General features: G+C 43.0%; 1 protein-coding gene across 4 annotated transcripts in view; it reads left to right on the top strand.

The window, feature by feature from the left end:
- Positions 1-15640, top strand: part of Bmp6 (bone morphogenetic protein 6) — a 255105-nt gene that overhangs the window by 75264 nt on the left and 164201 nt on the right. The gene's annotated exons all lie outside the window — the stretch shown is intronic.

The following is a 15640-nucleotide window of genomic DNA, read 5'->3' as shown; positions in this document are numbered from 1 at the left end:
AGTTTGCACAGATTTGTTGGGCTTTTACCACCTCTGTGAGTTTATATTTGCAACTGCCCTGTTGTATTTAGAAAATACCATTTCCTTGGGGTCATCTAACATCTTTGGAACTTGCCATCTTTCTTCTCCCTCTTCCTCAAAGATACTGAGGCCTGGCGGGGGGTAGGGGTATGGTATAGATGTCCCCCTTTAAGGATGAGCCCTGCACTCTTTTGTTCTCTGCATCTTGACAGTGTGTCTCTGTTCTGATTGTCATCTATTGGAAGAAGAAGCTTCTCTGTGAGGGTTGAGAGATGCTCCAGTCTATAGGTATATCGTGAAGAATCATTTTAATGGTGTGCCCATTAAGCAGAGTAATAGTATTAGCTCTTCCCTAGGGACTATGACCTGTCCAGCAACAGGTTCTTGGCCCTGATAACAGTGCCAGATATGGGTTCCATCTTGTGGAGAGTAGGTCCCACATCTTCAAGCTTTACCGCCTTCCAGTGCTTCTACTATGGGGACCAAGCCTTCAGTGCATGGCTCTTTTGAAGGTACCCCAAGACCTAAACCATAGCATTCATCTAGTGAGTTTTGGAGCTGGGACACAGACTTAGGTCATCTGTGTTTTATGCTGTCTTGACACTCTCTTGCTGTATCTCAAGAAAGCACACCAGTCATTATCACCTCACCCTGTTTCCACAATGACAGTACAAACTTGCTTATTTCTGGTTGCAGATGAGGAGACACACCATAAATGCAGTTATAGACAGACGGGTTATGTACCAGGCTCCAGCCTAAGTTCCCTGTGGTGTCTTCTTTGGCTTTTACCACAGTTCTGTCACCCTCTATTTTATGGTGGGGAAACAGAAACTTGAAAGGCGAGGAGACTCTCCCTTCTGCACAACTTGCATGGCATCACACGGAGAGTCCAGATCCAGCCCTGTTGTTCTTCGTCAGTCTGCCTAATGACATCCACATGGGATGGCTCTGAGTGTGGAGCCCAGACACATCTACCTCAGAGAGTGTAGCTGTATCACAGCTGAGCCCTGTCATCAGCTTGGCAGCGTTCAGAGACCCTCTTGAGTGCTAAGTACCTTTCTCAGGGCGCGGAGAAAAACCTGCACCAAAGAAGCCCTTTCTTTGAGAGCTCATAGGGTGATGTGAGGTGTGACCGTGCTATTTGCACAATGAAGCATCATCTAAGTGTATAACAAAGGTGCACTCAGAGCTCTGCATGTGCAGGCCACCTGCATGCTTGGGCCAAGCATTGCTGAACATATGTTTGTGTGAGACAAGGCATTGCAGTAATGGGATCTTATAGAGTAGGTACACTCTAGGAGGCCTCTGTTTTCTTTGGGTTCCAGAGAGATCTTTTCATTTCTTTTAAAACTGAAGAGAAAGATGAACTTTAGGACCAAAGGTTGTCTTTGTATATGTAGCATTTGTCTCATACTGATACAGTTGCAAGATATAATTTATAGATACAGAAGCACTCTTGCCCCTGCACGTTCTACTTTAAAAAAAAAGATACAAAATATTAAAGAAAAAGCTTCATTGTTCCTAATATATACAGATTTTTTTCTTGTCATTATTTCCTAGGAAATACAGTATGGCAACTATTTATGTAGTGCTCAATTTCCATTAGGGGAGTCATCTAAGCTGATTGAAGACAGGAGGGGCTGGAGCGATAGCTCGGTAGGCAAAAGGACTTTGCCATGCAAGACTGACAATATGAGTTGTCACCAGGATCTACATAAAAGGTCAGATGCAGATGGGTTTCCGAAGTCTCTGGCCCTGTATGGCAAGATCGGAGGCGGGATAAGTGCTCAGGCCACTATGAAGCACAACTACCGAAACAACCAAGACCCTGACTCAAAATGAGGTGGAAAGAGAAAACTGGCTCCTGAAACACATCCTCTGACCATCACACACAGTCAGTGGCACGCTGGTGCCCGTGTGCATGCACTCTTTCGTGCACACACACATACACATACACACACACACACAAATAAATAAATAAATAGTTGAATAAGTAAGAATTTTTAAATTACAAGACATACCGGAAGATGTGCATAGGTGTTAAGCACATTTGTAATAATGTGCAATTTCCAGTAAGGGACTTTGTGGTGGTTTGAAGAAAAAATGGTTCCCATAGGCTCATATATTTGAATGCTAAGTCACAGGGACTGGAACTGTTTGAAAGGATTAAAAGGATTACAAGGTGTGACCTTGTTGGAGGAAGTGTGCCACTGTAGAGTGGGCTTTGAGGTTTCAAAAGCCCATGCCAAGCCCAGAGTCTCCCTGTTGCCTGTGGGTCAGGGTGTAGAACTCTCAGCTATTTCTTCAGCACTATGTCTGCCTGTGTCCATCCATGCTTTCCACCACCATGATGGGCTAAGCCTCTGACACTATAAGCAACCCCTCCATTAAATGCTTTTTTCCATAAGAGTCACCTTGGTTATCGTGTCTCTTTATAGCAACATACCCACAACTAACACAGACTTGGCTATCCACTGTGTCTATTGAAGGATGGACAGATATACACATGTATGCATAATTCATACACCTTTGCCATGCATGGACCATGAGCACCATCACCACACTTCCCTACTATCTCAAAAACTCAAGAGCGACAGCACCTTTGAGGCTTGTTTTCTCATCCATGAGGCGCCCAGCCCTCTAGATGGACACAATAAACATTTATGAAATGAATAACATGTGTTTTCTCTTTTTATTTACGGGGCTCAGGAGATCAACAATGCCTAGGTCCCACAAGTGTCCTGATATGTCTATGACTGTAGTAATCTATTATAAGACAAAGATCCTCATAAAGGCAACAATTCTGGATAAGTCTTGGGCCTTGTTCTATCGTGAGCCAGGTGATGTGGGAGACAAACTAACTTCTAACCAGGGAGGCAGAGAGCTGGGCTGAAAGGTTTTTTTTTTTTTAAGTCACATTTACTTTGTGTGTGTATGTGTGGACACATGCACCATGGCATGCAAGTAGAGGTCAGAGGACAATTTGAAGAAGTTGATTCTTTCCTTCTGTCATGTGGATTCTGAGGCTAGAACTTGAATCATCAATCTTGGAGGCAGTCTCCTGTTTCTGCTGAGCCATCTCGCCAGCCCCGAGGGATTATTTTAATAGCAGCAGTTGTAAGCATGATTGTGGCTCCCAGCACCGTGCCAAGAGTGTTCTCTTTGATATCTCTTGAGTACATGCTTGCTTTGATGGATTGTGTGTGTGTGTGTGTGTGTGTGTGTGTGTGTGTGTGTGTGTATGTTCACAGAGACACTGGACATTTCTATAGGGACTCCTTTTGTGTTTAGACTTAGGAAGGAGGGCCTTGCTTATTCCTTTTCATTCTTAGAAATGTTTTCACATCTATCTATCTATCTATCTATCCATCCATCCATCCATCCATCTATCCATCTACCTATCTATCGTGTGTATCTGGGCAGGGGGCACATGCACATATGTGGAGGTCAGAGGACAACTTGCCAGAGTTTGTTCTGTCTTCTACCTTGTCAGTCCCAGAGTTCCATCTCAGGTTGCTAGGCTTGGTAGCAAGTAGCTTTTCCTGCTGAGCAATCTCACTGGCTCTTGAGGGGAAAAAAAGTGAAACTGTTTAGAAGCACTTTGCCCTTCAAATTTTATTTACCCCCTCCAATGGCAGGATATGCTATGGGGCTGACTCAGGAGGTTTTAGCTAGAAGGAATTGAACAAGAAATGCAGAGATGCTAGAAGTCAAAACTTCAAGGTGTTGGGCAGGGATATAGGAAGGGTAAATAGTGGAAGCTCACGAGGAATTCCATTTGAGAATGGCATGCCCTATAACTCTGGAGGAACTGAAGCCCTTCTGTCCAAGAAAAAGGAGAACAGACACAACCTTCAGAGAGACTGTCTCCAAGTAGCATATTGTGAACTGGCCTCTAGCCTTGGGAATTTGTCTTCTGTCTTTGTGTTTTCCTTTGTGGGGCATCCAGGGCTTCTGTGTGGAGCATCCAGGGCTCCTTTGGGCTCCTTGGCTCATTGAGGGCTTTGCTCCAGTCTTGCTAGAGCACCACCCCAGTGTTTTGGAAACAGGTGGGTCAGAATTGGCTCAAACCAACATGACTAATGAAGAACGTTACCAGGGTTTGGTCAGTTTTCTGTAACCATGAAGACAAGAATCATTGTCTGCCTTTGCTAAGAATCTGGCATGGACCGAGTTTATTCTCAACATATGTTGCTAGGGGTTTTCATGTAGTAATCAGTAACTCAGGCAATAACTCATTTGGGGGGTACCCTTGAGTAGCTATTTATTTATTTATTTATTTACACACAACCATTAGCTTATATGACAAATGTAAAACCAAGGTGTGATTGCCACCCACTGTTTACAGCACCTTCAATGGTTTCTTAATTCTCTTGAAGAATGACTAACGTATAGGTTTAGGCCTTGTATCGTCTCTGGCCTTTCTGGTTCTCCAGTCTTCTCTCTGCCTTTTAGTACCTGCTTTACACTTGGACAGTCTAGAATTTAGATCTTCAATGTTCAACGCACTCTCCTGCATGGGGTCTTTGCCTCAGAAAGAGCAGACTGTAAACAGAGCGGTGCCAATTAACTCCGCCATCCCCTTTAGGTATTTGATTTGAATACTTACTCAAGATGGCATTTCTGACCTCAGCTAGCCCAATCCTGTTTCAACAGTACTCTTTAGAAACATTGAGATTCCCTTTGGGATACTAATACCAGTTATTTTACTAGAGGTTTAAAAGAAATTGATATATATATATATTATTATTACTGTATTATCTCACATATACAACCTACTATGGTTAGATCAGAATAAATACTTTGGTCTTCCTTTTGTTTAGCCTCATTAATCCTCCTGTCTCAGCTTCCTACTTACTGGGATTCCAGGTATGCACTGTATGTTCAATATAGATTTTCTTTAGGACAGCCGAATGCTCCAGTTAAGGTACAGGAATGACAGATAAATATATATACAACTATGTATATATATATATATGTATATATATATATATATAACCATTATTTATCCATTAAAAGAATAAAAGTGGCTAGACAGAGGAGTCAGCAGTTAAAAACACTGGCTGTCCTTCCAGAGAACACAGGTTTGATTCCCAGCACCCACATAGTGGCTCACACCTATCTATAACTCCAGTTCCAAGGGATTCAAGGCCCATATCTGGCCTCTAAAAGCACCAGGCACACACAGAGCACAGACATACATGTTGGCAGAACATTCATATTCATAACAACAACAACAACAACAGAGACAATAAAATAAAACTTGGCGTGGTGTTGTGTGCTATAGTCCTACCATTCAGGGGTCTGTGGACAGCCCAGGCTCTGTGTGTTGAGAACTGGTTCACCAACCTCTCAAAGGTAAAAACGAATGAACGAAGAAAAGAAACAAATGAAGTCAGGCCATTAACAGGAACGTGACGGAGCTGGAGGCCACGCTGTTAAGTGAGATAAGCCGACCGAGGCAGAGAAGCACACGAGCTTTCCCGCCCCAGTACTGCAGAAGCCAAGATAGTTGTCAGACTTAGTCTGCGATTCTCCGATTCCTATGGTTACTCATCCTAGATTTTCTAATGGGGCATGAACGACGTCTGGTGCCACCTGCTTTTGCCTCTCCACTGACTGTAAGCTAATCAAAAGTTAATCCATATCCTCGCTATAAGATAAACTGAATTAAATGACAACAGAGGATAAAAGAAAGATAGAGACAAAAATGGACCCTGGTTGAGCCATTGCAAAGAGAAGCAATATTTGAGCATAGAAACCATTTGTTTAGGGGAAAGCAGGCTGGCCCCTTATGATACCCAAATTACTCATGTAACACACAGGACCTTTTCTGTTTTTTTGTTTTCGTGGGAAAGAGAGGGGAAATCCCATAACCAAGCAAGCCTCACGTACAGAATGATAGATGCTTATTATGTATTTTTTTCCTTCTCTGTATTTTTCTTAATGGAAGCAAATGGAACTTTCCAAATATCACTGTATGATTGGAAAAAGTGAAGTGCTCTGTAGTGCCATTTGGGGGGAAGGAGAGGGCAGACAAGGAAAAGATTCTGAAAAGGGTTTATGTTTTCTAATGGAAATCAGATGTGGGGCTCATTTACATCGCTGCCGCGGAGTGTTTCATTCTCTCCGTTAGAGGTTGTGTCCGGCCTAGGATGTCCGGACCCTCTCTAAGACAGGCAAGCTCTTTGCCCGAGGTTTCTTCATACCCCAGCAAGTCCCCCCTCTGGCTTGCAGCAGAGTCGAAAGGACGCATGCGCCTCAGACAGCGTTGAATCTGAACCCGCCCGAGAAAGGTTTCTCCTACAAGTAAATGTTACATTTCCACTCGACAGAAAGGTACTGCTGTGTGGCCATAAAAAACTGGCCAAAACCCTGTCACCTTTTGCAGTTAGTCATGTTCTTTTGGTTCATGCCAACGCGGAGCACAGCTGTGACTCACAGAACCACTGAAGCAAGAATTCGGAGTTGAAAGACCTCAGCCCCAGAAAGCACCTTTTCTCCCCCGTGGGTCATTACGCAATGTGTCTTGTTGCTTACCTTTCCGGTCTTCCCTGCACACACACACACACACACACACACACACACACACACACACACACACACGAGCCGGGCTGTCACTTGGCAGATGGAATCTCTGAGTTACGTCAACACCTTCCTCAGAGCCCGCTGCAGGCTCAGGCTGGGAGCTTTCCTTCTTGGATGTTTATTTTACGTAAGTAGTGACTGCCTTTTCAGACTTTAAAAAAAAAGTCTGTGTTGATATATTTCTCCCTCAAATAAACCCAAAAATAGGATAGGGGTTGATTTAAATGTTTGCACCTCCCCACGTGATAAAGACAGGAGCTCCGTCAACTGCTTCTATGTCTGTTTTGGCTTTTCCCCCTTGCTGTTCCTAAAATGAGTCTAGGAGTTCAGACCAAATGGAAAGTAGGCCCGGGCTTCAGCAGGGAATCTTGTCGTTTGTTTATTAGCATTATAAACATCCTCTGGAATTTTACCTTCATTTTTCCCTGTCATTTACTTACACATTACAATGCCGCGGGAGTAGAACCTAGATAAACACCCTAATGAGTTGTGTCCTTAGCCCTCTCTCATTTTACTATTTATTGCTTAAATTTGACAAACACCCCAGCCTTCCCATACAGGAGCAATAGGAAGGAGGATACAGAAAAAAAAAAAAAGCTTTTCATCTGTACTAAGTAGAAGTTTATGTTTTTAAATGTGTGTGGGTGTTTTGTCTGCCCGTATGTCCGCAACTCATGCATGCAGTGCCTGTGGGTACCAGAAGAGGGCGTCAGATTCCCTGGAAGTGGAGTTAGACGGTAGTGAGCTGCCACAGAGGTGCTGAGAATCGAACCAGTAAGTGCTCTTAACCGTCTCTCCCGGAGGACCAGGAATCCAAGGCCATCCTTGGCTACAAAGTAAGTTTAAGGCCAACGTGGGCTACATGAGGCCCTGTCTCAGAGAGAGCAAGAGCGAGACAGAAAGAGAGAGAGAGAGAGAGAGAGAGAGAGAGAGAGAGAGAGAGAGAGAGAGAGAGAGAGAGAAACGTTTCTGATGGATCAGTCTCTCCCTGGGAACACAGCTGCAGTCTGCGTTCTGTTAAGTCTGCCCATTGTTTGTTACTGAGCACTGCCGAGGCCAGACATGGGTCTTCTATTCTCACTTGAAGATAACTGAAAATGTGGCACCAATTTAGACCTTTCTTCTGTCTCAGTTTAGTTTTGAAACACCCTCCGAAGGCCCTTGGTCTAAAGGCTCCGTTTCCAGGCTGTAGCACTGAGAGGTGGTGGTACCTTCAAGAGGCAGAACCCAGTGGGAGGAAAGCAGGTCACGTGGTACACTTAAAAGGGATATTGAGATTCAAGCGTCATGGTCTCTCGAAGTTGTGAGCCACCAGATAGGGGTGCTGGGAATGGAAGAGTTTCAAGGACTCCTAACCACTGGGCCATCTCCCCAGCAGGGTTTGAGGGAGACCCTGCAGAAACCTCGTAGTGTAGGTTCACCATCTTATTTGTAGATGAAGAAAGTACACAGTCCAAGGAAGCTAAGGTCACATGGCAGATTAATGGCAGAACCGGGATTCGAACCTAGATTCAATATTTCCTTTGAGTCACCATGCTATGGAGAACAAATCAGATCACAGAAATGACTGCTCCAAGAAATTTGGATTCTTGAATCCTAAAAACATTATTCCAATCGCTAAATGTCAGGGCAGTAACACGGAGACCATTAAGCAAACTGGGGATTTTGGAGTAAATGGAAATTGTGTTTATTTAAAGAAAGAAATGCTTCCTCTGTCCTTATGTAGATAATGATTTTTAGATTATCTTTTAAATTGTTGACGTTTGGTTTGGAAGAGCAGTTAACTTTGAAAGACATGTTGATAAACTAAAATTTTACTTGTTGAGTTTCTATAAACAGATGGACAGTAAAATGTTATCTGTGAGAAAGATTCACTTGTTCCTGGCATGTATGAGCTCAGTAAATATTTGTTGGATTATCAAATGGAAATGGCAGAGTTTTTGATTGTAGACATATTAATAAGATGTATAAACCGTGGAGTTTAGGAATACAGCCAGATACAAATTAGCATACTGTCCATCCATCTGTCTATCTATCTAATTTCATTTCTTTAGAGACAAGGTCTGACTCTAATCCAGACTAACCTGAGTGAGACTCATGTACTCTATAGCCCAGGCTGGCCTTGAATTCATGGCAATCCTCCTATTTCAGCCTCCCAAAGGCTAAGCCACGCTTACAGACATGAGCTACCACTGCTGGCTTTGCTCCTTGTATATAAAACACGAAACCAGGTAAAATTAGAGTGTTAGAAGTCAAGTCATTGGTCATTCATGGGATAGATTTCTAGAACTTGTTAGGAGTTTCTGGAAGGGAACTTGGGAGGAGGGGTTCACCATATTTTCTAGACCCGGTGCTGGTTTTTTATGAATATTCAGTTTGTGAAAGTGAATTGAGATTTGAATGTCATATATACATACATACATACACACACACACACACACACACACACACACACACACGGGCAGAGGTGGCACATGCCTTTAGTCTCAGCACTTGGGAGGCAGAGGCAGGCAGGCAGGCAGGCAGGTTTCTCTGAGTTCAAGGCCTGCTTGGTCTACAGAGTGAGTTCCAGGACAGTTCCAGAGAGAGAGGGGGGGGGGGGGGGAGAACAACACAAAAGGAAGCATAAGTCTCCTCAGTTTAAATTAAGGGCATTACTTTTTCATTTAAAATTATATATGTATATATTATATTTTTATAGATAGATATATACAATTTCAAAATAAGAACAGAAAGGGTTAGCAGTTATTTACTGCTTGGAGAATAATTCTGTACATTTACAGAGTGATACCAGGTGGGGTTCTTACTTTCTTCATGCTAAGCTTTTGCGGCGTTCAGGCTGCCACTGGCTACGCTGACGTTGGGAAGCCTCACGGATTTGCAGCTCCCTCTGTGGACTTCTGACAGGTTTATCACATTTTTGACAGTTATGAAGCACGTGTTAGACATCAGGATGACACTCGGTGATGCCTGTATACGCAGGATCTGTAAACTGAAAATGTCTTGGCAGAAAATAACCCACAGTGCCACTCAGTTGACCTGGGTTGCCAGTTTTATGGATGTCCTTTTAGTGTGATTTCATAAATACACAACTCTGAAGGATAATCTTTTGAATTAGCAAGCTAGTTTTGGAAAATTGCATCCTGATGACTGCCTGTGTAGAAGGAATATATAGCAATAGATGTACTTACTACAGTGTGTCCAGGAGGAGAAACAAGCACCTTATTTTAAAAGAGAGAAGTAGCTGGCACCCAGGGTGATACTTGGATTATCAGGGGCTGAGCTGAAACCTCTCTTGGGTAGATTTTTTATCAATTTCCCACCTCATCTCTTCTGATGAGGACAGTGTGGTTTTTAAAAAGCCGACAATTTCAAAAGCCTCGAAAGGAAATAGAGCCTGGCTCCTTAACTCAAATGCCCTGCACTTTAATATGAACTGGTGAGGGTGTCAAATCCCTTGGAACTGGAGTCACAGACAGGAATGAGCTTGAGCTAGCTGTCCTTTTAGTGTAGCAGCAACAAAGGAATCCGTTTGTCTAGGAGATATGTTCATTCTGCATTTGATGGTCTCTGGTGTCTTGCGTGTAGCAACGAAAGTTAAGATGTCCATGGGCTCGCATCCCAATGGGAGGCTCTCAATAAATGAATCCAATCGTTGCATAAATAAATACCCCCTCTCCAAGCAGATTCTTTCAGAATCTGCCCCCAGTGGAATGTGTGAGCTTCAAATGAAAGTGTCTGCCCTCTGTGTGTTTGCAGTGAGGAGTCAATTGGTCTATTTCTTTTTACAAGATGCTAATGAATCAAACCCAGTCCCATAACTAGATTTATTTAGCATGTTACAGTGTACAGCCTATGTACTATTTCTTTTCCTATTCAATCCTCATAGGACTTCTCTTAGTGTTAATTAAGTGTAATTATTCTCTCCTCAAAATTATTAAAAACAAACATTTTCTTTGAAGAAAAAATTTCAAAAATATGAATGAATTGTTTTCAAATTGGAGAACCTGTATTCCAAGAGAACGAGTCACTATACTCAGCAGATACATTTTATTTAAAAATATTCATTATCTCCCCTGCTCCCCTGTGGTACTAGAGATGGACCCCAAGGTCTTAGCACATCATTCAAAATGCTCTACCCACTGAACCATAATACCTCTATCAACACTTTAGTTGACAGATACATTGAGCATCTCCTGAGAGTCACAAAGGATACTGGGTCCTGGGGAAAATACACATGGACTTTGACTTCTTGACAATTACAAAGTTGTTTGCAAACAGCAAACATTTTAGTTTTTAACGTTTTAGTTATACACACATAATAAATGCAGTGGTCCATTGGGAGTTGGTACCAAGACTCCCCTTGGATACCAGATCCCCCCATGCACAAAACCCTTCTGTAAAATGGTATAGTATTTTCAGAGAACCTGTTCCTACCCTCTTGTGTATTGAAACTATGTTTAATGACTTATAACACCTAATACAATCTGTATTGTGTTACTTAGGAAATTAAGATTAAAAATCATCTGTACATGTTCAGTACAGATGCAGAGTTTTTTCCTGAATATTTTTGATTCACAAGTGGTTGAATCCATAGGTAGAGGACCTATAGACACGTTGCATCAGCTGGTTAAACTATGCTAAACACTATGGGGAAAACTGTAGAGGGCATGGTGAGCAATTGTTACTAGAGAGTTATCCAGAGTTAGGCAAAGCTTTTTGGAGGGAGTGACAGAGACATTAAGGTAGGGATTGGGGTGGTTATTTCAGAAGGAAAGAACAGAGTAAAGGCCTAGTTCCTGAGGCAGGATCCTGGGACCTTAGGAGGTAGAAGGAGCCTAAGGGTAACAAGCCCACAGTGAACGACAATGTTGTAGCATGGTTGTCGAGGCCGTGAAGATTGGTAGTGCTTTAGGAGACCATTGGAAGATGCTGAACAGAGATACAATTTGGATTTCAGGTCTGTTGTGCCTGCTGGTAGAAGAATGGATGCTCTGGAAAGAGGAGAGGGAAAGGGACCAGAAGAAGAGGGCTTCATTCAAGTCAGGAGGCAAGACTGTTTTAAGAAGAGGGGTGGGTCGTGTGTGTTAGTTTCTATGAGAAATTTGCCAAGCTCTTGGCTTTCACGGGCTAAGGCTACTTTTGGTCCATGATGGTAGAAGCCAGTTTGAAGAAGTTAAAGTGGAGTCAGCACATGCAGACCATTCTTCATGGGAAAGGAAAAGAGGAAGAGGAAGCTTGAGAGAGCATGCTGTGCTCTGAACATTTGTGTCCCCAACAAATTTGGAATCCTAACCCCTGAAGTGACATATTAAGAGATGAAGCTGGAGAATGATTAGGTCTCAGGGATGGCGCCTCATGAATACTATTAGCGCCCTTAGAGAAGAAGCTTGTTTTTCATCCTTCCCACCGTGTGAGGACACAGCAAGAACATCCATGAACCAGAAATTTCCCACCAGACACAGAGTACACGGGTCCCTTGATCTGGGATTTCTCAGCCTCCAGAACCGTGAGAGTTAAATTCCATTGTTTATAAACCACTCAGTCTGTGGCGTTTTGCTTTGGCATCGGAAGCAGACTGACACAGAGTTTGTATTCATCAAGGGATTAAAAGGAAGACTCCCAACAGTGTAAAATCTCAAACTAAGGCACTTGGAAGAGGTTGAGTGTCATGTATTACAGAGGAAGAGATCAGTGGTGGTGGTGATATGTGTGTGAGAAAATGTCATATAGGCACACACTTTTGGCTCATCAAAACAGCAACAACAACAACAACAACAACAACAACAGCCCCCAAATACAAACAGCCCCCCAAAAGACCTGGGCAGTCACAGGATGTGGCCAGAGTACACACGGAAGCCTTTAATGTTATTGTACTCTGAGCATGATTACCTTGTATGTGAACATGTGACGTTTGGTCTGCCTCCTGATGTCTGTCTTTGATGTGATAATCACTTGTTTATATACCTTTTAGAAGTCTCTAGGTTTGGGGTTGGGGATTTAGCTCAGTGGTAGAGCGCTTGCCTAGGAAGCGCAAGGCCTTGGGTTCGGTCCCCAGCTCCGAAAAAAAAAAAAAAAAAAAAAAAAGAACCAAAAAAAAAGAAGTCTCTAGGTTTTAATACTTTGTCCTTCATCTTTTAAATAACCCTAACACTGAGGTGTATATTTTGTTTGGGATGGTCCATTACTGTAATGGGGCAGGAGGAGCAGTTGTGTCTGTAGTCTTGGTGAGGAGGATGGAGGTTGTTTGTCTTGCTCTTTCCAGCAGGACAAACAACACAAAAACAAAAGTATACATGTGTTCAACACATACAGAATTAGAGTAGTTAAGAAAATATATTTAGAAGAAGACCCAATAATTCCAGTGCTCAAAGGTTCCTGTGGGCAAGCCCACCCCTGGCTCTCTCGGCCGTGCAATGTAACTAAACCACACAACCAAACAACGCACGAGGTGCGTGTAGTCTTTAGCAAACCTGAAATAAAACATTGCATCACCGATGAGTCAGTTCTTCCATGAAACCATCCCAAACATAACATCCCTTTAAATGTTAGGGTTATTAAAGGATGAAGGACAAAGTATGAAAAGTAGAGACTTCAAAAAGGTGTATAAATAAATGATCATCACATCAAAGACAGACATCAGTAGGCAGGCCATGTGTCACGTGTTCACAAGCAAGGTAATCATGTTCATGGGCTCCCCGGGACCTTTTCTCTTACTCCGAGCACCATATTTAAAAGGCAGATGATCATGACTCAAGAGACATGCAGTTTCCTCATGACAGTGAGCCGGTCTTCTTACGGTTATAGCTGCTTCTTTCTTCCTGGGACCTCAGGCAGAACTGAGAGGATCTTACTGAGGTGCAATGCTATTCTGTGAGATCCACTTTGTGGGATATTATGATAAGATTTTAAACTACTTTTAATTGAAACTGGGGACTGAAGGGCTTGGAGGCGTCTTCCTTCAAAGTATCAGGCATTTGATGAAGACGTTGGATGGCTATTCTGAATGGACTACCCAATCATTAAACCTTCCCCAACGCTGCTAACAGGTGTGAGAGGGGGGATTTGAGAGTACATAGTTGAATGCAGAGATTTAAAAAAAATGTATAGGGTTTTACATATTAGTCATATGGAACTGAGAAAGAATGGAATAATTACTTGACTCCTTCTTGCTTGAATTTTTAATTTGCTTCTATCACTGTTTGATGACTCACCCTAAGAGTAGCATCTTAGAACACACAGGCTTTCTATGTCCTGGTTTCTGAGGGTCGAGCAGCTCAGCTGAGAGTCTTGGACTCTGGGCCTCTGAGTTGGCTGTCAAGCTGTCAGCTTCACTGCAGACTCACCTGAAGGCTTTGCTGAGGAAGATCTTTTCCAAGCTCCTTTGTGTGGCTGTTGGCAGGCTTTAGTTCTTGGTCTGTGGGACTGAAGTTAGCTGGTGAGAGGCCTTCATCCATGGGTCGGCGTCTCCACAGAAGAGTCTCTAACACGGCAGCTGGTTTTCCTCAGAGCAAAAAGATGGGATAAGGGGAAACTACATTTTATTTTTGTTTTTTGTGTTTTTCATAACCAAACTACAAAAGGGACTTCTTTACCTAAGAAGTAACTTGCAGGAAATATGGGGATCACCAGCAGCTATCTTTCTAGCTGCTTAATCCCACAATTCTCTGTTTCTTGTGTTCTCTTTCTCTACATTTCCTAGTCCTGCCTAGTAACATGGCCTCAAATTCTTTAAGAAAATAGTTGATAACATTGTCCTTTATCTTCTTGTGCTGGGCCAGACGGACAGGGTGGTGAAAGAGTTCACCCTACTGTAAAGAATGACACACAGCATAAAACTTAGTAATTATCTAATTATGGAGTTTCCAATTTAATTCTGTCACACTGTGGTTAACAACAGGCAACTGAAATGACAGGAAAACACCAGAAAGGGAACAATGGCACCACTTTTAGGTACATGAATTTTGTTTTTATAAATGAGATTTGTTTTTTCCTTTCTTTTAAAATTTTACTGTGCGCGTGTCAGTGTCACCTAGCACATGTGGAAATAACTTTGTGAGGTATGATTCTCTCATATCCTCACCTGAGCTCTAGGGATCAAAGTCCAGTTGCCAGGTTTGTGTGACAAGTGTCTTTACCACTGACCTGGTTTGGGTTTTAGATGCGACCTTAGACTTGTAATTCTTCTGCCTCAGCCTTCTGAGGGCTGGGATTGTGGGTATCCATCACCATGACTTAAGAAATTACTAGTAAGCAGTACCTATAATCTAAGGGGTCGTTCTTCTGTTCACTTGGGGATCCTGTTTGGATATCTCAGAGGGACCGCCAACAAAGTGCCTGTAATAGAAATTCCATTTTTGCCCTTTTCCAAGCTTGTTTTCTGTAGAGTCCCCCACCTCCATAGCGCCTGTCCACTTGTCTGTCCATCTTTATCTCTCTGCCACCTGATTCATTGCCGAGCATCTGGCTTTTATACTGTGCGCAACAGCCAGTTAAATAGCTCAAAATCATGTGTTAGACTGCATTCTGCCTTCACTTTATCCTCTGGGAGTTCCAGTTTCTCAGACTCATGCGTAATGTGTCCCCTGATTGTCCTTCTAAGCTCAGACCGTGTGGTCCACCTGGACTTACTAAGTGTCAGCTGTCGCCTCCAGGCTCCGAAGAACGCCATGTTCTCCAAGGCAGTTTCTCTGGGCCTTTTGCACATTCTGTTCCTTCGGTGTCTTGCAGTGGCAGTTCATGCATTTATCCCAAAATGATTAGTCACAATCCTATTCATTTCCTTCAGCTATGGCCACCCCGTTAGACTAGAAGCTGTCTAAGGACAGAGACCAAACCTGCTTTGTTCTCCGTTCAACTTACCACCGGTCACCTAGCGGGACCCTTATTTGAAGGAACAACCTCTAGCCACATTCTAAGTCTCAATTAAAATCTACCCCCCTTGCCTGGCAGTGGTGGCACATGTTTTTAATCCCAGCACGCGGAAGGCGAGGCAGGCAGAGATCTCTGAGAGTTTGAGGCCAGCCTGGTC

Source organism: Rattus norvegicus, chromosome 17 (genome assembly GCF_021556685.1).
Source record: "Rattus norvegicus strain SHRSP/BbbUtx chromosome 17, alternate assembly SHRSP_T2T, whole genome shotgun sequence".
NCBI classification, from domain to species: domain Eukaryota; kingdom Metazoa; phylum Chordata; class Mammalia; order Rodentia; family Muridae; genus Rattus; species Rattus norvegicus.
Note: the sequence above shows the minus strand (reverse complement) of the source record. Positions and strands in the feature narration are given on the sequence as shown.